The sequence below is a fragment of the Coregonus clupeaformis genome, chromosome 8 (assembly GCF_020615455.1).
Source record: "Coregonus clupeaformis isolate EN_2021a chromosome 8, ASM2061545v1, whole genome shotgun sequence".
In the NCBI taxonomy this organism is placed as follows: domain Eukaryota; kingdom Metazoa; phylum Chordata; class Actinopteri; order Salmoniformes; family Salmonidae; genus Coregonus; species Coregonus clupeaformis.
In genome coordinates, this window is record NC_059199.1 from 66,514,929 (window position 1) to 66,538,099 (window position 23,171).

Here is a 23,171-nt window from a genome sequence, read left to right on the forward strand (position 1 = left end):
GAATATGACTCTGAACATAAATGGCAACACCCTCCACCATTGGCATTCCTGTCTCTTCTGAAGATGTTGAAACCATGTATGCTACCACTGTATAATCAAATGTATTATCTAAGTGAGTTTCAGAGATAGTCCGTTTATGAATGTTATCTGTTACTAGCAAGTTATTGTATTTCATGAACCTTGTTTCAGATTCAGATTCCATGTACAGGGTTGCAGGTGTGATTGGAGGGTACAGTGAAAATCTTAGGCTTTCGAGCTCCAACATGCAGGACTAAGTGAAATAAAATAATGAAAATTGTAATAAAAAAACAACAATAGAAATAGAAATAGCCCTATATACATAATAACAACTGTAGCAGTGATGAATAAATACATGTCCATTGGGGTGGAGGCAGAGTAAAGGCTGTTGAGGGGTGAGGTGGGGTGGAATGACCATAGGGGGAGCAGCATGACCATTGACTGGAATAAAAACAATACATATTGTAATAAAAAAAGTAATAATATACATTAACAACTGCAACAGTGATGAATGCCGTTGGAGTAGGCTACATATGTTAAAGTGGGCTATTTTTAGCACTTTTCTGGGATTCGTGATTGTTTTTATTGCTTTACTGGGAGGCTTATCAGAGGTAGACATGACAGTGATATTTATGTTTGAGCTGATAGTGCAGGGTGAGCTGCACACAGTGGACTTCCAACTCGGGCAAACCGCCACAGTGCTAACAGTATAACTCCGGTTCATAGGCAAATTATTACTGAATACAATAGCTATAGGATTGACAGAGGCATTGTTCTTTGAGTATTCCTTTGACAGATGCATATAGGGAAATACTGTGCATAGTGCATGCATATAGCAAAGGCTAAACAGTAGTTGGAATGGTGTAGAGTTATACCATAAACCATTGATTGCATTTTCTGTATTCTGTATTTGCTAATGTATATTGCTGCATATATTTGCCTAGGCTAGGGTTCAGTTGGCTAGGATGTCTGTACATCTGTACATGTGAAGATTGAGATTTCTCATAGAGTGATTGAATCATCATTCTTGTCTATGTTTTGCCTCCATAACCAGCCAGAATAAAACACCTTGCAGGCTATTACCTCATTCTTCGTTAATAACTGTTAATATTTATTCATAAAATAGATCAAAGTACAGTGAAATGTCCTAGTTTCATTCAGAGTAGTAAATAATGTAGTAAATGCACCCCGCACCACTGGAATTATTCTACAGGTTTCCTCTCATTCCAATTAACTGAAGCCAACCGACTGTAAGGGGTGATATTTTCAGTTGGGTGTTCCCAGAGGAATTAATCATTCAAATCATTAGACCTAGGTTGCCTGGGGCGGGGTAAACTAACTAAGGCTGCACCCCAAATGGCACCCTATTCCCTATATAGTGCACTACTTTTGACCAGAGCCCTATGGGGAATAGGGTGCCATTTGGGACGCAGCTTAAGTATCATAAGGGAAATAAGGGAACGGGGTATACCTAGTCAGTTGTACAACTGAATGCATTCAAGTATTACTTCCATGTAAACACATGTAGACACCAAACAACCCCAATACAACTCACCAATTGTTGACTTGTAGGATCGTTAACCCTGTGTCCTGGGCCAGTTGTTTCTTCTGCTCTTCCGAAGGGGTAAGGATGCTGTTTCAACGAGAAAAGGAGAAAGAAAGAACACAGTGAATATAAAGGAAATAGTAACTGAAAGAAAACAAAAACAGAAAACGGCTTTTGTGTTGTTTGTGTTGTTGTGGCTGTGCTAGCTTAAAAGCAGCGCCGGCTAATTAGCGTGAACAAACACAAACGGAGGTGTGGCTCCAAAGACTCATTAGGGCAATATGAAATGGAGCATAATTAATGGTGTGTGTGTGTGTGTGTATATATGAGTGTGAATGTGAGTGTGTGTGTGAGCCAATTAAAGCGTTTAGCCGAGTGGAGAAACAGCTACATTAATTAGGGGTGCTACTGGTGCTTTGCACATACACACACAAAAGCTCCTGATATGACCTCGAGTAGGTTGAGCTGGTTCTCTTTGCAGTGGTGGGATATAGATACAGGCGTGTGTGCGTGAGTGCGCGTGTGTGTGTAGAGATGGGAGTGTAAGTCACACGGGAAGAATCCCAATGCATTTAACAGCGCTCCCGTTTCTATTTACCTTCCTCCTACTCCCTAATCTAAAAGAAATGGATAGGCGAGCACTATGTCAGTAACTAAACCAAGCTTATGGCTTTCAACCATCCCCAGACCTCTCAAGTCAGTGAGAATAAGGGAGCTAGGATATAGGAAAGGAGGTCAAACTTTGGATTCAGAGAGGTACTCTACTGTCCCAACGCTTCATAACATCTAATGCTATTTAACATTAGAAATCAGACCTCCACTGTGACCAGTTCAAACCATCTGAGACGCCAAACACCCGCAGGCCAATTCCACACAGGCACAAAGCTAGAAATGACACGCTTTCACCTGGAGAATATTTATCTACCACATCCGGTTTCTGTGGCGACAGGGAGAGGGTCTTTGATGTTATTGAGTTTTTTTCCCACCGCTGAATCAATTGGTAATGGCTGCCTCGCCCTCTTGTTTCCCATGTGATTTGATTGTAGGTAATTGGCCTAAACTGAGTCTAATTCGCCACAGAAAGTTATTATCTCAGTGTCGCCTCATCAAATTGTCCTCGCTGTCTGCCGGCTACGTTCCATGTTCCTCCCAGTGCCCTTTGTTCCTGAATAACGTGGATAATTCTATCAACTAAGAGAAGGATAAATAGCAGCAAAACATTTATGAGAAAGTTTGAAAAAACCCAGGGACACAAACTCTTTGATCTTCACATTGTCCTGGAGCGAACTAGAATTTTTATGACCCCTTGTAGGAATCATAACAGAACTATTTACATCAAAGTCAAAATGCTGACACCATCATGACAGACCATCAAACAACCAACATACCAGCGAATTTAACTAGCCTTGAACCAATCTCTACAATGACATTCATAAGGGAAAACAAGTTAAGATACCATAACATTTTCCCAGAACACAAAAGTGACAGCACAGTCACACACATGCACACACACATGCACAAACGTGCACACACACTCACGCGCGCACACACACACACACACACACACACACACACACACACACACACACACACACACACACATAGGAAAGGCTGGTAACCTCAGGCCTAATTTCAGAGATTCCACTCTGGGACCTAATCCCGACCCACCCGCTCATTATGAATTATAATCCTGTTAGCAAGGACTTGCGGCTCTAACCGATCCAGAGCTAACCGCCCCAGAGTTAATGCCGGGCCATCTCCAACCCTGTAATCAGCACTGAGGCCTTCGTCCTGTTCAGTAGGGTACACGAAACGCTTTGCAACCAAAACCTTTAAATATGTGTTCCTATTGGACAAGTTCAGTTCAGTACCTCCCTTTTTGATCTGTTTCAAAAGTTTTCTCCCCTACTGGACATGACCCTTGGCTCTGACACGAGAAAGATACATTTGCCTCTCAACGCTGATCCAAGGTCAGTTTGTGATTTTTCACTATAAAGGTTAACGTTAGGATTATAGCATTTAAAGCTGATCCTAGATCTGTGCCTATAGGAAAATTATACTCAGAGCACTCTGACATGAGTGGCAACACAGATCTGCCGCCAGCTAGCAGCCACTCCATGCTCAAGCAAGGACTGCGCTCTAGCATGCTGGGACAGAATGAAACCATGCCCTCCAGGTGAATGGCTAACTGACGCCAAATCTCCAAGGAGACAGAGGACACCAACAGCAACAAAGTAGTGCAGATCAACACAAATACCTGGTGGCAACAGAGCTGCGCTAAGGCTTAGCTGTCAAACAACTAACCTGAAAATGTATGTAACTTGGCTTAGATTCCAAACAACTAACCTGAACATTTATGAGCTTCAACCGAAATGTAACTTGGCTTAGCTTCCAAACAACTAACCTGAAAATGTAATTGGCTTAGCTTCCAAACAACTAACCAAACTCTTCCAAACAACTAACTTCTACCTGAAAATGAATATAACTTGTTTGACTTTTTAACACAATTGACTCTACCTGAAAATTAATGTCACTTGTTTTCAACTGTTAGCATCGGATACTGAGACTATCAACAGTCAACAGTTTCCCTCCCTCTCCCTCTCCACTTCCAGCCGGCCTGACCACTCCGAGGGGAACACCCCGTCGCCATCTCTTTCAGCACCACATTAACAGCAACAGAGGGAAGCGTCGTCAACCAGGCCGATCCTAGCAGGCAGGTCTGAACACATCAAATGGAAAGGGGGCTTTTCTCTCAAACTAGCGAGAGAGTGAGTGTTGGAGGGGTGTTGGTTGGAGGGGGGTAAACACACATGCACATGTGTGAGTATGCACGGATGCACGTACGCACTCACACATACACACATGGACATACTCTACACACACACACACACACACACACCATACACTCTTCCACCCTCCTACAACACACTACACTACAACTCACATAGTGGGCCCTGCCTGGCCTGGTGTCGACCACTAAGTGGCTGCCGCTGGGCTGTGGGTTGTGAGGCAGCCTAGGTGGTGACAGGCCAGCTGAACCAGTCTACCACCAGCCTCCCACCTAGCAGCCAGCCATCCAGCCAGGCAGGCAGGCCAATGAAGGCCTTAAACAGGGCCCAAAGCCCCAGGCTACATTCCTCTGCTGATAGCCCCAGCGATGGAGCGCGTCAACCAAACCCCCCCCCCCAAACAAGGGCCTCTAATGAGTGGGAGTACCTACTACTGACCAATCTCATTAGTAAACGGCAGTAACAGAATACGTGGCATTTCACGGCTATGGGGTAAGAGGGGAGGCAGGGGGGCTTGCCACTCTGTTCCACACCTGCTGGTTGGAGGGAAGGGTTGCTGTGAGCAAATGGGGGTTTGAGCTGTGAGCTCTTTGAGTTCACGACTGAGTGATCAGCCCGGGCCAAATCAGGAGAAGTTTTGGGAGGGTGATTATGTTGTTTACTGGACCAGTAAACCTGTTAGGAGGTTGTAATTACTCCTCATTTGGAGTGAAGAGCCACTCCGAGGGCGGTCGGTCCGCCGTGCCCACAACCTGATACAGCTGAGGAGGACAGGCAAGAGGTGAGAGGACCGGCGACGTAGTGGAGGGTAAATGTACTGTATCTGAACCAAATTTAAGGAGCTTTTTTAAACTTTATTTTTGTCATCACGATCTGCAGAGTTCACCCACCTTTATTTAACACTACATCCCTGGAGAGATCCCTAGCTTTAGATGGGATGCAATTGAACTAGAGTAAGGCTAAATGCTAAACTTCACAAAGCCTTCAATATCCAGTGCTCTCAACAAACTCAGATTTCTTAGCCGTTTGTGGCCTTTTGGCAAGGGTAAGGAGAGGGACACTCCAAAAAAAATGCAACAGGCCACACACATCCTACGTGTGTCCAGCTGCTATAGGGAAAAGCAATCAAGACAAAATAAGAAACAAAAAAATTCCAGCTCAAAGTATCGCTGCTCCCAAAGATGAATTGCAGAGCAACACCATACAGCACCAACAAGTCAGGTATAACTGCTGACCTCATCTCCCAGCGCACCCCCAATCAAACTTGGCTAAAACTTGAACCTGTGTCCACTTTCCCCCATTCACTGTGTACTGCCATCTGCCAATCTCCTCCGTCCATCGGCCCTCTTCTCCTCACTTCATTATCTTTTCGGATCTAAACACTGCCCATTTACCTTGTCAGAGAAAAAGGCCCGAGCCAGTGATGTATGTGACCACATGCTGGATTTCTGGGGAGGTCAATAAAGGTGACCCCCGCTGGGCGCTGAGTCCCAAGCCCCTGGGGTACCCTGGGGGCCTGTCAAAAAGGTAATGGATGATGTTTTCACTGCAGGGTGAGGGACCCAGAGAAAGAGCGAAGACCGTCCCCTGACACAATGGGGCGCCAGCATTGGATAAATGAACAGATGCCCCACAGGTCTCCTAAAAAGACCCTGTTTGGCTGCCCCTTCTTTCTGCCCCTCCCTTCTTTGTATCAGTCTCAAATGGCACCCTATTCCCTACATAGTGCACTACTTTTGACCAAAGCCCTATGGGCTAGTAGTGCACTATGTACGTAATTGGATTGCCACTGACTCCAATACTCGTCTTCTCATTACTTCCAAATGTTTCCCTGGAACTCAAATAACTCAAATGGGCATCGAGAACAAAGAGGAACTAAAAGAAAAGTTTAAAAACAGTGGTAAGAAGAACTTCAGATATTGCTGCCCCAACAAAGGGGCGCATTCAGCTAAAAAGGGAGGGTCATATTTTTAGTCCAAGAGGCCGAGACACGATTATACACCATGTGTAATGTTCTTTATTCTTTAATTGGGTGGCGCCAAAGATTCTGAGTGCTTGCTTGGATAGAATTAAGGAATAATCAGGAACCGTAGGTCCCGGGACTAAATTTAATTTACAAATATGAATATTTTTGGATGGATTCGTCACACGTACATGAGTGGGGCTAGGGGTCGGGGGGAGGACAGTAAATACACAGTGTGTATGGGGACAAGCTTGAGAAGTCCGGGAATTTTGGGGGGGGTCAGGAGAGACCAGTCAGGCCATAGTACATTTTTTATTTGTATCATTTCATGTCCCAGATCTAATGACATCAGGGCAAGACCGCATTATAAATGTGCCTCTGGGTAGATGGGGGAGGGGGAACAGGGAGGGGGATGGGGTTGGCTGGCGGCCGTTGGCATGGGACAGGGATTCTTGCCAGGGTACAGGCTGCTGTGTGGCACACCACAGTTTGCCATGGGTGACTGGCGCGTCAACATCCAAGGGGGCTCTGGCAATAAACAACCAATGACGAATGGGTTCAAATGACCTGTCGAACTTTGACCTTTGATGATCCTGGGGCGAGAGGGGATGAGGTCATTCCAGAGGCTTCCTGTGAAACGCTAGCCAGACTCCTCTTTTTTCTGCTTAGGAAGGCATTCCTTTTTCCAGAGGACAGGAAAGCAGGATATAAATGTTTCTACATTGCATGGGTTATGTGCACTCTAAGGTACTCTGGGTTATGGGCACTCTAAGGTTCGGGAATTAGGCCATCTCCACCCTACTTGTCTAACTGAGCAGTTTGCCAGTTCAGAAGTTCTCTTCACCTCTGTGTAACCAAAGCATTCCGTAACTCACAGATGTGGGTGTTTTTTAATTACAGGTAACTTGTAATTTATTCAAACCCAACTTCAATAAACAAAGTTACAGTACACTTAGTGACCTAGCACAACTTCTTTCCCACCCGTTTCTGCTCAGGTTTGGGTAGAATGTGCTTGCAGGGTTGGAGCACACATTATTATTACAGCACATCTGTGAGCAAGAGGGTGGCAAATTAGCCTCTAATTGCATTAACAGGGATTATGGCTTCCAGTTGATTTTTGTTTTTTTACATGAAACACTTTGTAAAAAGAGAAGCGGAAACATGTGAAGAAAACAGCACGTTCTGTTGTGGTTTCTCTTTTACAAGCTGTGGCTCCCCTCTCACTCGCAGGCTTTAATATTATGTGCACAACTAAGAGGGAGAAATAAATAAATAATAATAATTAATAAATAAAAAATGAGGGCGGGAGCTTGCTAACCCCTTCCCCCTCCGTCGCTCCTCACCCCGCCTCCTACCCCCTCACCGTGGTAATGACCCACCAATCCCAGTGGAACCTCCCACAATGCAGTGGGCATGGCAACAATCTGAACGCCTGGGTTTCGTCCCATTACCCTATCACATAATGACCTTTTCATTGGGGAGCCCCGTGTGCAGAAAACAAGCAGAGGGGCTGTTTCCTAAATGGTACCCTATTCCCTACATAGTGCACTACTTTTGATCAGAGCCCTATGGGCCCTGGTTATAGGTAGTGCACTGTATAGGGAATGGGGTTCCATTTGGGATGCAGTCAGGGTCTCCTTTGGGCTTTTCTGGGCAATGGCTTTCGTTTACCACTCATTTCTTGATCTATTAAAAAGGAAAATACCATTTGTGTGAGTGGGTGAAGAGAGAAAGAAAAGACCTGTGGTTCCCTGTTGGAGGGGCAACAGTGCCGCCTATTTCTCACCAGGATTCGTGGTCACACACACACACACACGCAGCCAGCTTGCTAGACCACATGCATAAACATTTACTTAGTCCTTGAGAATCGATACGGTGGAAATGGAAGATACTGTGCTCATAAGTTCTAAAGGTAACACTTAACAACAACACACACACACCAACATTTTACTCTCAACCTGGGAATATCTATGGTCAACTCTCTCTCCCTCTCTTCCTCCCACTCTCTCTCTCTACCTGGGTTATCTCTCCTCCCTCACTCCCACATCCCATCTGCTGCGGCTGCATCTACCCCCAGGTTAGTGGTAGGTCCTGGCAGCCACCTTGACCCCCATCGAGACATCCTGATCTTAGCCTCTCCTTGTTGGAGCCCAGACAGGAAAAGGGGGGAAAATGCCTGCATAGCAAAATCCTCTCAGTGTGTCTCTCTCAGAGGCCTGCTGGCCAATTGACTAGCTTGCTAGCTTTGGCCAAAGCTGTAAATCAGATATGTCCGTGTCTGTCAGATATGTCTCCCTTTAACAGTCTGTATCCAGTGAGACTATGGACACAGAGAATATGGCCTCCCCTTTTTACTGCTACTTCGTTTCTAGCTCTATTGGATGGTGTAAATGTTAACCAAAGTCTTTTCTCACAACTCACTTCACTCGTAGCTACTGACAGGAGAGTTAGGGAGAAGTTATCTACAAAATAATTCTCACTATAGCTTTGACATGCCTAGTCAAACAAACACACACGTAAACACCCGCATGCATGGTTCACTTTGGCAACTTCGGGTGGTCATTTCAAAAGTCATTTCAACAGCCAAATCCTCCCTAAACCTGCTAGGCAGCAGTGGAAAAGTCCCCTCCCTCATCGCTACATTTCAGACTTGTCACAACAACCCTAAACACCCATAAAGAGTCTTGAGGTGACATGACATACCTGGGGCGTAACTGAAGCTTAAGGGCATAACATGGAGCTCAAAATGGCCGCCGGTATCGAGGTCTCACTGCTTGGCTTCTAAGAAGTGTAATGGTGATCCACCACTCTACTCACCGTCAAGTGCTGGAAGAGCCACGCCCTCATGATATTGGTGGCCACTTTAGGGAAGATCCCTCGCTTCTTGTTGTGACGATCCCTCTTTTCCTTGTCAGGGTCGTCGTCGTCCCCAGTGCTGGGAGAGGCCACCCCGTTGTCCATGCAGTCACCTGTCCAAACAAAGGCAACAGTTAGTGTGGGTGGCTGGTTCCATGGGGAGCTAAGGGGGGGCGGTTTGGGACATTTCGGCTCCAACCTGGCAACCGACTATCTCCTCTTGGACAAACAGACAGCAACTGCTCGTTTAACTTCAGAAACGTAATTTCTTGACACAATTTCGCCGGGTTATGGAGGGATAACGACGGACCATTCTGCTACAACATGGTAACCTGCTATCTTCCCTTGGACAACAGTCAACAACTGCTCATTTTGCTTCAGGAATTCTAACCTTTCAACATAGCTCCTCTGGGTTGTGGAAGGAATATTTTAAAATTGTACATGATTAGCCAGCGATCGTGCTTTCCTGGCCTTGTTTAGCTGAATGTGTTTTGTTGGTGCATTAAAACAGAAATGTTTTCAACCAAAAGGAGAGAATTCTGCTACAGCATCCTGGGCAAAAGACAGCAACGGATCATTTTTTCTTCAGGAATTCTACCCTTTTTACACAGTTTTATCACTGCTCTGAATATATTGATCAAACTGTAGGATGCCGCATTAGAGTTACTGCTACAGTCTTTCAGAATGCGAGGAGAAAGCTATAAACGCTGAAATATGGATGGATCTGGTGAAAAATATATTTCTCTCTACATTTCTGACGATTGACTCATTAACATCGTCATCCAAGAAACCTTCACATATTTATCAGAAGAGAGCGTTTGAACGAATAGGTTGAGTCTTCAATGTTCCATTCAAAACACTCCCATCTACTGTACACGCGATGCACCAACCCTCCCCAGAACATTTTATTTTATTTTGTAAAGACTCTCTGACTCACTGTACTGTGGATTTGATATGACCTACCCAGAGCACCATCTATCCACCCCCAAAATCCATACAGTACATCTCCAAGATATCACAGACCTAGTGTGCATCCCAAATGGCATCCTATTCTCTACATAGTGCACTACTTTTGACCAGGGTCCCTAGTGCTGCACTATGTAAGGAATAGGGTGCCATTTGGCATGCAGATGTAGTCCAAAACCAGCCAATGATTTAATATCCAGTTTGTTCCTCTCGCTGTTTTTTCCGCTAAAGTTTGTCTTCTATGTTTACTCAGCTCCCATCTGGCCGGGAGAGCTACACTGCTGGCCCTGGGTTCGTAATCCAAGATGTCTCATTGGATGTGAATGCTCCTTCGATCTAGCCTGGTCTCCGATCTGTTTGTGCTGCCTTGCCAACTCCTATGGTCATTGTCTGGGGCACAGCGGGGGCTTTGCTAAAGATGAACTGGAAGAAATGCTGGATTGAAGGTAGCCTGGCCCTAGATCTCTCTGCACTGTCTTGCCAACTCTATCATAGGAGTTGGCAAGACAGCACAACAGATCTGGGACAAGACTTCCTTCGATCCAACATTACGTCAACTTCATCTTTAGCAAAGCCCTCACTAACTGCTAACCTCTCCTCCACAAAATGCAATTACCAATCATGCCGTACGCAGTATTTTCGTCAAGTGCCAGAGAAACGTCTGAGCCAGTCCTTTTATTGCACCTCTTCTGCCCTGTAATGAGGTTCATTTTCATTTATTTCCCCCCCCTTTTAACAGCAACGGGCAAGGTTAGAGACAGTCAGTTAAAGCCGAGCAGAGCAGGCATATGGCAGCTACCGACCACATTAGTATAATACCAGTGGTGATTTCACTAGCTTGGCGGTTGACTTCGCTTAGGCTTCTCCTGCCATTACCTCTGCTGCCAAAACAGAGGTGAGATTCTACGGGGACCGACAAGAGTCTGAGAAGGTGGAAATAATCATAAAAGTCCATAAACAAGCTCTCGGCATCATTAGCACTGCACCGCGTTGCGACAGTGTTCTCTAGTCCAACGCCACGAGGAGAGATACTCCACCGCCGGGGTGACTTTGGGCCCAACCTGCTAATGGTTTGTGACAGCTCCGAGCTTCACAGCGACAACCTGTGTACTGGGTGGAGACAGGGGGAGGATAGGTCTCTTGTGAAATGCCCTACAGTGACTAGAGCTGCACATGTCAACTCCTCGTCCTCTACATCCAGCTATGTGTGACTGTGAAGGGGGCTTGTGTGAAAAGACGAAGGAAGGAGCAAAGCGATGCAGTGACTTGGGGAGGTCCGGAGAAAGTGGTAGTGGCATGGGAAGTTGCTGCTACTCTCGGCTTTCCTGTCTGGCTTCCAGTGAAGGAGTGAGGCCATACAAAGGAATTTGGTGCCCCGAAAAAAACTCTGAACATGAAGTCAGCTCAGCTGTAGTTATGCAGCCTTGACCGTGCCCACACCAAACCAAAGGGTTCATTGCTCACCCTCTTTCACTCTCTCTCCCTCCTCTTTATTTTATTCCCGTTGCCCTCATTCCATTCTCACCCTTTTTCTCTTCTACCGTTCAATATCGCTGCTTGCTCCTTTCTCTTCCAGCATCAAGATTAAGAGGCACAAAAACTTGCACTTTTCACGCAAACATTATAAGTCACGCTGTCAAAGCTCGGCGCTCGCAGCAGCTGCTGGCCTGCTCAATTGCTGAACTTTTCAGAAGTGTTTGCAGAAAATGTTATTGGCCATGGTCTGGTGAAAGGGGCCTGGGAGGAGAGAGGACCTTTTATTTTGCACCACGCTTCCACCATTGGTCATTTCTTGCAAGACACACTTCCCTATAGGAGCGAGGCAGCCATGTGACCATTGCCGGCCAATCCATGGGTCTGTGAAGAATGGCCCTTTGCTCAGGTCTGTGATAACTTCAAGCAACCATGGACAACAAAACACAGACAATACACAAAGGAAAGATTGAGATGAATTGACTACTTGTCTTGGATGGACATTCTCTATTGGCTACCAGCAAGTTCAAATGAACAGAAGTTAAATGTCTGACCAAACTGCAGTCATCACCATAGCGATGAACTAAGTCATTGAAACTGTTTGCCTTCTTTGGGACATTATTTACCAGCTTTCCCTCTGGTTTCTTTCTTCCTCCCTCTTTTTCCCGGCACTTACACCTCCCCTCTCTACAGTTAAAGTGGGAGATAACAAATCTCTCCTCAAGTATGCATCAGGTTTTTCCTGAAAAGTCTGAAAACCATGACTATCCAATGGTAGCTTCTCTGGCCTATCTAGGAGATGCAAGGAACCAGTGTAAAGGTATCACTGGACTACATCCCCCAATATGGATCAACCAAGAATCCCCTATCCAACAGAAGCTCAACCAATATGTTTCTGTCAAATACTTCCCTTGAAGGAGCCACAATTCCCCAACCATCCAAATGGGGAATAAAAAGGGCATTAGGGGTGTTTGTGTTCTGGGCCTAGTGTTCTGGCAGTGTGACTGTATTTGTGTTTGGGAGTTAAAACACACAGATATCCCCAAAGCAGTCCACCCGTGGCGGTGCTAAACTGCAAATGTATGCGGGAGATAACAAAACCCCTGAGCACTTGTTGCACTTGGCACACAAACGGCACTTTGCAAATGGCCCTGGTAATAGGTGATACACATCTGATTGAAACTATTTTGACAGTGTGGCGGGAGTCCACGAACCCAGATCCCTGCTCATAAAGACGGCCAATAGCAGAGGAGAGAGAGTCCCTTTTAGTTTTCTTCTCTACCTCAACCATTAGGAGCTAGCCTAGCACTGAATGTGTGTGGGGGGATGTGTGTGTGTGTGTGTGTGTGTGTGTGTACTGCTCTCTGTTATTACACTTTCCCCATGTCCAAATAAAAGAGGCGCAGAGGCTGGTATATAAATCGTCGCTCAGTCGACTAGAACATAATGCGCCCTTTCTTCCAGATCCAGTCCCGGTCTGAGCTCCGCATTCACATTTTTCTGTCAACCCTCATCATTCACTCTCTCTTTCTCTCTGCTGTCTCTCTTTCTATTCAACATCACATCCAATCCAAACTCGCCAACACGTGACACTCACTCATTGGCTTGACATCGAATCAGTGCCAACACTGTCCCACTAATCTGAAAGTACCTGATAGGCGAACGCGATAATGGTGGACACCTTTCTAGTATTTTTTACCTGTAAGTGAATCTGATCTGTCCCAAAACTCAAAAATAGCTTCCTCGTTCCTCCTACTGATATGAAAGTATACTTGAAAGACAAAAGCAATAATGATGGACACCTATCCAGTTATCTTACCTATCAGTGAATCCTTACCTTCTTCACTGTTGTTGTCCCCACTGTGTGACGTGTGTCCCCCACTGGAGGGCCCGGGCGTCCCCGCCGAGCGAACTGACGCTGTGTCATCGTGGTCTCTGCTCCACGAGATCTGATTGGATGACATGACACCGACAGTCAGCCAAGAAGCTACAATTTACCACAGAGAACGTGTCAATGGTCTATGCGTCATATAGAAACCAAGGGCTTTAAGTGAAGTTAGTCATAGAGAATAATCCACGGCCGACTGATTAAAAGAGTTATGGATGGAGACCCAAAGGTATGTCGGGACGAAAGCCACATTCTTAGTTTCCTTACATATCATATCCATATCATACGCAGTACATATCATGTGGGGAAAAGGAGAAATAGCCTGTAGTCATTCCAAACACACAGCCAAACAGCCCTGTCCACACTGACTAGCTACTCCCCTCAGTTGGCGGTGCATCGTGGCTAACTCATTGCTAACTCCAGGTCAGAATGCATACCCATTTATTCCTAATCGTTTTTGACCAGCAAATGACTAATAATAAGTCCTCTTTGGGAAGGAAAAAAAGGAAAAATATATATAATGTATTACGCTGCATACCAAGAGAATGCCGTCAGGCTGTGGTAATCTAGAACATATGCTCAGAACACAAATGGTTAAAGCTGCGATGGCCAACTCCAACAAGAGGAGTTCCCAACGAAACTAGCAAGGGGGATGGAAGAGGGGGAGTGAGTATAGGACTGAAGAGATTTGTTCAATCAGAATGGAACCACTCCCGAGAGACGGAGGGTTTCAAGTACCGAGACACACACACACACATGCACTCGAACATGTACACATACACACACACACACACACACACACAACACCGTCACCACCTCCCACTATTCACCCATAACCAGTGTTAGGTACTCCCTATACAGCCCCACTTGAGAAGAGAAATTAAGTGTGGAATTAAGTGTGAAAATGTTACACTATTGGGCTAGAGGTGTGGGGACAAAGTGCCTGCAAGGTAGGGTGTATGTCGGGCGGGTGCTGTACCATGCATGGACATATGGGTGGGAGAGTGAAGGCTGGTGGGACAGGTTATTGGGTTGACCTCCACATCAAGGGGCTACACTTTAATGTGCTACTTCATAATGTATACCATTTAGCAGACCCTTTTATCCAAAGCGACTTACATTTGAGTATATGCAACCCCAGTGGGAATCGAGCCTACGACAGGTGTTGCTAGCGCCACGCTCTTACCAACTGAGCCACACAACTTGTTTAATCAATAGTATAAATAAACAGTGCTTATAAGACCCAGGGGACCCGCGCTTTTCATTGATCATGATGATTGATCGATAATAATACAAATACTCTGGCAGGTGACAGCACAATCAACGAAGGCTATCAAAGTGCAAATCAGCAGATGTGATCAAAGTACTACTGGATGAAAGTGAGAGGACTGAATGGGCTATATATTAATTTGTGATATATAGTAGATTGATTCACACGAGAATAAAGCTTGGATAGAGGACTATTTTATAATACAGAGCTTGGAACCCTGAAGTAAAGTGAATGGGACACTCAGAACATCTCAACAACAGGCTGACATAGGCTAGGAGGGTGTTTGAAACGAAACACCGAGACATATGAGTTGTGCGCCATTTGACACTCCACTAAGCTGCCTGAATTGATGCTCGTTGCTTTGGTAAATAAAGGGTTAAATGGTTAACAAGTCGCTGTGTGGCTGACATGGCACTTGGAGGAAGGGATTCCATATTCCTAAAGCCTTGCTCAAAGGGTGGTGCAACATGACTTCAAAACTGGCTTGATTGCATTCACACGAAAAAGGAGAAGACTTGACTCTTCACCTCTTGCCCCTTTTTTGGTCAACGGTATCTTTTTCGAGCACATGCAGCACAATGAACATAATTGACACATAAAACACCATAAAATTGCATAATAACAATTAAAATGTTTCCCATAGTCCCTCGAAGCATTTAATCATGAAGTAATATAATAAAAGCCAAGCAATTGTTTACCGGGATCCTTGCTTCAAACTAGTTTTTTCCAAAACATGTTAATGGTCATGTCAGAAAAAAGCCATTTATTATGCTTGGAAATTAAATGGAATATACACTTTGTTCTCATTGTCATTTTGTCAAATGGTAGGCCTACATTTGATATTTGATTTATTTTAAGGTCACTTATCAATCTATATCACTAAGAGGAGGACAACAATTTCCTAAATTATATTTTTCCATAGGCCTATCTATTTTGATAAAACTATCTAGACAGCATAAAACGCGTGCGACGTGTTCTCTGTATAGGCCTACAATTGAAATGCACTTATTAGCGACATTTGTATTAATACGCATGTGATAGGCAAGAGCTTACCTGATCAAGAGGCCCAGACGATCTTGTAAAATCTTCACTGTCAGATTTATTTCCACCGTCCCTGTCGTCTATGACCAAATCAATGGGCATTTTTCCTTTCAAGCAGCTGATGTATCGATGACAGAAATTATCGCATAGCTCGTGTACCTGCAAACATGTATCAAAACGGAGTGAACACTATACCCTATGGGAAAGCCCTAAAAAATTAAATGTAGATGGTGGTAATTAGTGATATTATAAAGAATTGCCTATCCCTTGCCCTTGTGACAGGCCTAAGTTACGATTCAAGCAAATTGGCTTCAAAAATAGCAGAACTACATTACATACATTTGACATGAATTGTAGAAAAACGAATGATTACTTTTTTTTCTTACTTTTTTATATAATTGAGCGAGAACTGTAGGATACTTTAGCAACGTGATCTCCTCACTAATGAAAGTTGCAATATAGGCCTAACATGAGCAATATGGCGACTATTATATAAACGCCCTCGCCTAATATTTTGCAAGCGCATCCATCAATGGCAACACTATCAACTCCATAGCATAAAAATGTTATTTGGGCAACCAAATATACTACCACCACTATTACACCTCTACTACGAAGTTATAGCATAATGCTATTCATCATCGCAATCGATTGCGATAAAATATCAGATTTTTACAGCACCAGGCCTATCAGTCACACAGTGCATGAGATGGTTATGAGTAAATCTACCTTCTCCAGCTCGAGCAGATGAAACCGTAATACTTGAATTGCTTGTATCATCTAGGAGGAAAAGGTTTGCATTAAAACATTTTTATTCACATTTTCGAGCATTACATTATTATTAATATTGTGTGTGTGTGTGTGTGTGTGTGTGTGTGTGTGTGTGTGTGTGGCGTGTGCGTGTGTTTGCACCGCACGTCCATTAATAACGTGTAGGCAAAATAGATCAGGATCAACATTATGAAAATAATTAGCATGAAAGCAAACAAACTTTATGACAAGAAAATCGTTTTGACAGAAAACGATTACACAAACGTGTATCTGTTATGACATCATTAATAACAAGGACTGTGATAAAGTCAAATTCACACTAAAGTGTCGGCTACTGTAGACAATGAATGCATGTATTCATAGGCCAACTGTTCGATACTGTTCTTGTGAATAACCTAAAGCAAGTGAGTTCTTACCAAATTATCAATTTCCGGATTTGATGAAAATATAGGCTTCTCTGATCGAATCTGAAACAAAAGTGTTACAAGTTCACTGTTTACTGAGCGTCGTACATCATTGCTAACCATGGTGTTCACATGCATGGGACTGCTTTGCTTACAACGTTTTCACAATTCAGAATTACACAACATGTAAATATGCACAACAGTTATTTACCCTAAAATATTAGAATTTGAACGAATTTGAACTTCACCAAAACAAGTAAACAGATATGTCTAACCTGTTTTGAAAATACTGCTATATCCTCATTGAAAGACTCGGAGGAACACACGTCGCCTCCAGCGACCCCAGTTTCTCTTGGTGTGCAAGTTGCTAATTCACATTTTTCAAAAATCAGTGCTAGAAGTGGGAAAAGGGGTGCCTAAAAGGAAGAGAGAGGACATTAACACTATACGCCGCCTTGGAAAGTTTGCGAGTCGGTATAGCATCCAAACTAAGAAAGTAGGTTACATCGACTTTCAATCACATTGCCTTCTGTTTTCAGTTGCAAGTTGAATAAATACTGCACTAATAAAACATTCAGAAATGTAACAGCACAATAATGATATAAAAGTAGGCCTAGTCCTACTGCATGAAAATAGTTGGTCATATAGGCATAACTGGTCGTATGGCAACCTCAGCCCTCGAGTGCCTTATTCAGAACACGATTCAACATTTTAGGACAACGAAATAACACCATATTCTTCAGTGGGATTACATTATGAGCTTTACAATAGAGTATAAGACTATTAAATTTGCCCTGAAAATAGGCTTATAGTATGGTACACAAATATAAACAACGCTGCCTATACATTATTGTGAAGTAGGCAGGGCAGTTTGAGAATGTGTTTGATGTACAATTGTTTAATTCTGAGAGTTGGATTTGCAAACATTTTGGGAGTTAGGTTATCTAACTCAACCACTGGCTCCTGTTAAACAATAGGCTACATCCAAATCATGAATTTTGTCAATGTAAAATAACATCATATTTAGACTGGAAAGCCAAATGCAAACGTAGCCTATGCATCTTTTCGAAATCTCAGGGGACAATGTCATAATTTAACATTTCAAAACAGATATACAATGTTTAAACAAGCCTATATAGCACCATGCGTAATGACCGAACACAGAAGAGGTTCTAATTAGCGAGAATTTCCCAAAGCCTCCCTCTCTCTTAAACTTTCATCGCTCACATTTGTGGTGGTTAATATCCCCAATGGCTATACACTTTACGTTGGTAGTAAAATAAACGTACCCATAAATGGCATCTTTGTCTCTTTTTATAGCGTCGTTGACGGGAGCCCATACTGGGCGGTATGGCACTGGCGTGTGTTGAGTGCGGGTACTGGTGCGAGTGGAACTGGGGCCCGTGGTTCAGGTGAACCGCCTGCATGGAGCGCGCTGCATGAGGGTCCCCGTACATAGTCGAGGGCAGCCCTACTCCGTCCATTCCATAGTGGGGAAGGTCTTCATACTGTCAAAAGTGAAATATAGAGAATGTTCTAAAATAATAACCAATGACACTGTTGTGCTACCTCTCCTAATTTTGAATGAAGGCCTGTGTTGATAATAGCTATACTAAAAGTAATAATGTAATGATACTGACAATAAAAACGAATTATAAAGACTAATAACAAGAAAAATGTATTAATAACAATAGTAAAATAGCTAGAATGATGTTGTTGGCAGTCTATACTAATAATATCAAATACATCTAGGCCTACTAAATTAGTATATAAAAAGAAGTGCTAATGTGTTAGGTATATGGTGTTAATAGTAGCCTATGGTATGTTTAGTGGTGGGAATAATATTAGTGGCAATAAAAGCCTATGTTGATCATCTAATTGAATATCAATGGCAAATGTTCATTGTTTGTGGATTCGTTGGATCATTAACATTTTAAAACGTTGTGAAAAGGCAGTTAACTTTTATGTGTCTAAAACTTTCAAACGTTTTTGGTAGGCTTAATTCTTTCAGCCGATTAGAACAACAGGGTCTAGCTTAGACAAAACAATATCACAAATGTCTACACTTTTCAGTCTGTATTCTTGATGATATTTCAAAGAAAGAAAATATTGTTTTTGTTTATCTTGACAAAACTAATAGCTTAAAGAAACTTTTAAAAAATGACAGATGCATTTAGATAGGCTAATTGTTCATGCATGGCTACATGGCCTATCTAAACTATTTCAGTATATGTTGAGAACGTTTTTAAGTAATCACATATTTTTTACACGAAATGTTGAATTGATTTATTTGTATGTCATATATCAAATAAGAATGTAAAATATTATGAAATGTTGAAAAGGACAGATATCAACAAACTAAACCCAAAGCGAACATTCTCTACATAATTTTCATATATGTAAAGACTGATATTGCATACACACAAAACATTTGTGAAATGTCGTCCATGTTATTGTTACCAAACTTACATCATGTTTTTTATGTAAATCTTTTAAGTTGATGTGTAACAACTTGGTTATAGCCTACATTAAACACTGGACCCCCAAAGATGGACGCGGCGTTTACGAAATGCAGAATATCAAAACACATGTCATAATAGTTGGGTAAAATGAATTATGTGATGAAGTTTGCAGTCTGCAGTCTATAGTTATTTAGACAATATGAAAATGCAAGTGTTTATTGTACTCACACACGTTCAAATGCTGAATAGTAGGCTAGCATGTAGCAGGGGTATATATAACAACTTATAGCTCTACCAAAGGGCTGAAACACCCTCTTATTGCATAGCTGCCTGCTTGTTGTGCCATACAAATGGAAAATTGCGCACAGTAATCAGCCACGTCTCAATTGTAGCTTTATTGCCATTGCTAAAAGTTCTGTCAATACGCACCCGTTGCGCCATCGGCCTGTCACTCTAGCCGATTCCAATCGGACTCTAAACGTCTTCTACGAGGCCAGGGCTGAGGGAAAATAAACACCTAACTCCAAATGCAAGATTAAGAATACTGTGCTCGTCTCTCCAGAGAGGATGGTTGCCAGATCGTCAGCATAAATCCAGCAATTGACAAAAACACCACAATCCAGTATAGAGCTCCTTCGCTTTCTCCTGGAGACCGTTCATAAACAAGCGACACTAGGCTACGACTTCACGCTTGCGACTGGTGTAAAATGCCCCTTACAGAAAAAAAAAACAGTGAGACTCTAGTCTCGCTCAACAAGCAAGCTGTCAATCATATCGAGGTTGTCAAGTTGCTTAATTAATGATGACTCGTCGCGCTCTTCCCTCACTTGGAATGCTTCAGATATTCATGTAGAGATGTTCAAAAACAGTCCCTATCGTCGCCTCGATCACTTGCAACTCCAGTGAAGGGTTTCTTTGATGCAATACCATCCAAGTGGAGATCTGAAGAAGGAGGGGTGATATTTTCTGACTTAGTTTTCTTAAAGGAGCCGTCGTCTGTCCGCGTTTTGGTGGATCCCGATGTGCAGTGTGAATGCCGTGCTTGGGTCTCCAAATGCGCGCGCGTGTGTGTGTGTGTTGTTGCAAGGCGCATAACGCAGAGAGGGTAGCTTTGACCAATTTGTGCAAACCCGGAAGTAGTGGTGGCCATAACTGGTCACGTATTGGCATGGGCCACATCAAGTGGAGAACCCGGTGGGGGCGTTTGAGAACTGTAAAAAGAGCATATTCAATCGCATATAGGGTTGCATTATCTGGTGCTCAGCTGTAAGATTTGTTGTGGCAATGACGAGCATGCCTTAAGTTTATTTAAAGAATACATATAAATATTAACAAAAGATTGGCTATAAATAAGCAAATAACTAACCATGAATAGAAACAGCTGTCCATTTTTCCTCAAAATAAAAGTAGTCTAACAAATAAGCAATTAACTTTTTTTTTCAGGTTTTATAATAGCACTCTAAAACATGTATTTTATTGGAGGTTGAGTGTAAGAATTTGACACTCCTTCGCAGAATTGATTGACAGACCTTTTGTCCAATATGACAGTAGAAGTGGGAAGAGAATGGGCGCAATTAAGCGGACGTCAAGCCACAGGCCTCTGTTCTCTAATACAAAAATGGATGGTTTGGTGCATTGGGCGACAGCATTGTGTAATGAGAGCTTGCAAATAGATGACTAACTGTACTTGTATGTGTAAAAGAAAGTCACTGAACTATAGCCTATCAAGTTCAGTTCTGAGCTACTGAACTATAGCCTATCAAGTTCAGTTTACTAGCTATTGGGGATTAAAGCTCCCTCACCAACCATGCATACAATTACGAATTTCTTTAATCACTGTAATTACGTTGTTGTTTAGTGTGTAAACCCTTTAACTTTTGAGTCCGTATCCAACAAAGTATTAATGTTATCAGGTCAACTTTAAATGAAGATTGGAGGAGCAGTGGTTTAAATATGGCATGAAAGTCGTTTAGAGTTTGTCCAAAGTGTTATCCAAAGACGCATAGCCTTGCCAAGCTTCAAACTGGGAGGCTGGTCGTGGTTGCCTTCAAAATACGTTAGCTTTACCCAGAGAGAGTGCTACCTTGTCCGTAGAAATAAATGTGGCCTTATCTCTCTCTCTCTCTCCTATGAGTAGATTCAATCTTACCAACCTCTTAAATACTTGGAATATGTGACGTTGTTTTCATTGGATTGAGGTTAAGGAATTATCTAAATAATTTAACCTCAATAATTGTTGACATTTCAAATAGTGTAAACCTCGGTGGTAGGCTATTAAAGCTGCTTTCAGATTCGAACATACATTTGTTTAAACGAAGCATAGTTGCAGGACGTGCAGGCAGGAAAAATCGCTTTGAAACCAAACTTTTGATTTATTCTGTAATTGGTTGTATGAAGAAGCTATCCAATGAGGTCCTTATAATGACATACAGGTTTTGAAATCGTCAAATCAATAATTAGTATTATTTGGAATGAAAATTAATTAATCAATTTGTAACGTGAATGAACGAATATTTGTGTCTATGGGCTACTTTTACAGACTTTATTAACACTCCTAACATGTTTTGAACTTTACTCAGACCAATCCACAATCCACATGGTTATTAATGTCTAGGCTAACCAAAACGTGAATTGGCTCATTTGGAAGAACCATATTTGTATTGTGGTCAAGAAAACACACAGCTGTAGATACAGTGTAAGTTAACATCCTTTACAGTAGCCGACATTTGACAGTTTGTTTAAAAAGCTCCCTCTCTCTGAATAGCTCATCAAATGTTTGCTGAACAAACTAACATGTTCTATTGAGTGACCAGATTGTCTTTTGAAAACCATGCAAATGTTTTTACACATAGGCCAAAATTATCGTACATTTCACAGAAAACGCAAACGTAACTTATGGAAAAGCCTTTCACAGCTGAAAGTAACACGGAAATACAATTTAACAGGAACTGGTATTGTCCCCTTTTACATGAGTCCATTCTTAATAATGTGATAGAAAATGTGTAATTTGTATATCTCATGACACTGATAGTAATCTGTTTTCAATATTACTGTAATCAAATGAAGCAATCTGTTACATCACAGGTCTAGCTGATTTAGGCATGCATAGCCTACCATGAAATATCTTCTGCGACCAAGATGTGGGTTAACAAGTCCTCACTGTTTTTCACTGACGCTGTTTGGGTATGCAGTTTGTTTGGTCGTTTACTGGACCATTTGCGCCATCTAGTTTTAGGCAAGCGCAAGTTCAATTAAGATGTGTTTGAGTTGTGGTATTTATTGTAATAGGTCTGTTATAGAGTTGTTGTAGCCACTTTGCGACAGAAAATAAACATTTCACTTTATATAAACGTATTTTAGCAGACAAAACGTATAGCAAAAGACACCTGTTACACCTGAGTTCCACAGATAGTTAGGCCTACATGGAATTGTATTGGTGGAAAAAGTACCCAATTGTCATCCTTGAGTAAAAGTAAAGATACCTTAATAGGAAATGACTCAAGTAAAAGTGAAAGACACCCAGTAACATACTACTTGTGTAAAAGTCTAAAAGTATTTGGTTTTAAATATACTTAAGTATCAAAAGTAAATGTAATTGCTCCCGAGTGGCGCAGCCGTCTAAGGCACTGTATCTCAGTGCTTGAGGCGTCACTACAGACCCCTGGTTCGATTCCAGGCTGTATCACAACCGGCCGTGATTGAGAGTCCCATAGGGCGGCGAACA

General features: G+C 42.7%; 1 pseudogene; it reads right to left on the reverse strand.

The window, feature by feature from the left end:
• Positions 1 to 1,507: 1,507 nt before the first annotated feature.
• On the reverse strand, positions 1,508 to 20,218 carry LOC123491544 (annotated as a pseudogene).
• Between the last annotated feature and the right edge of the window lie 2,953 nt (positions 20,219 to 23,171).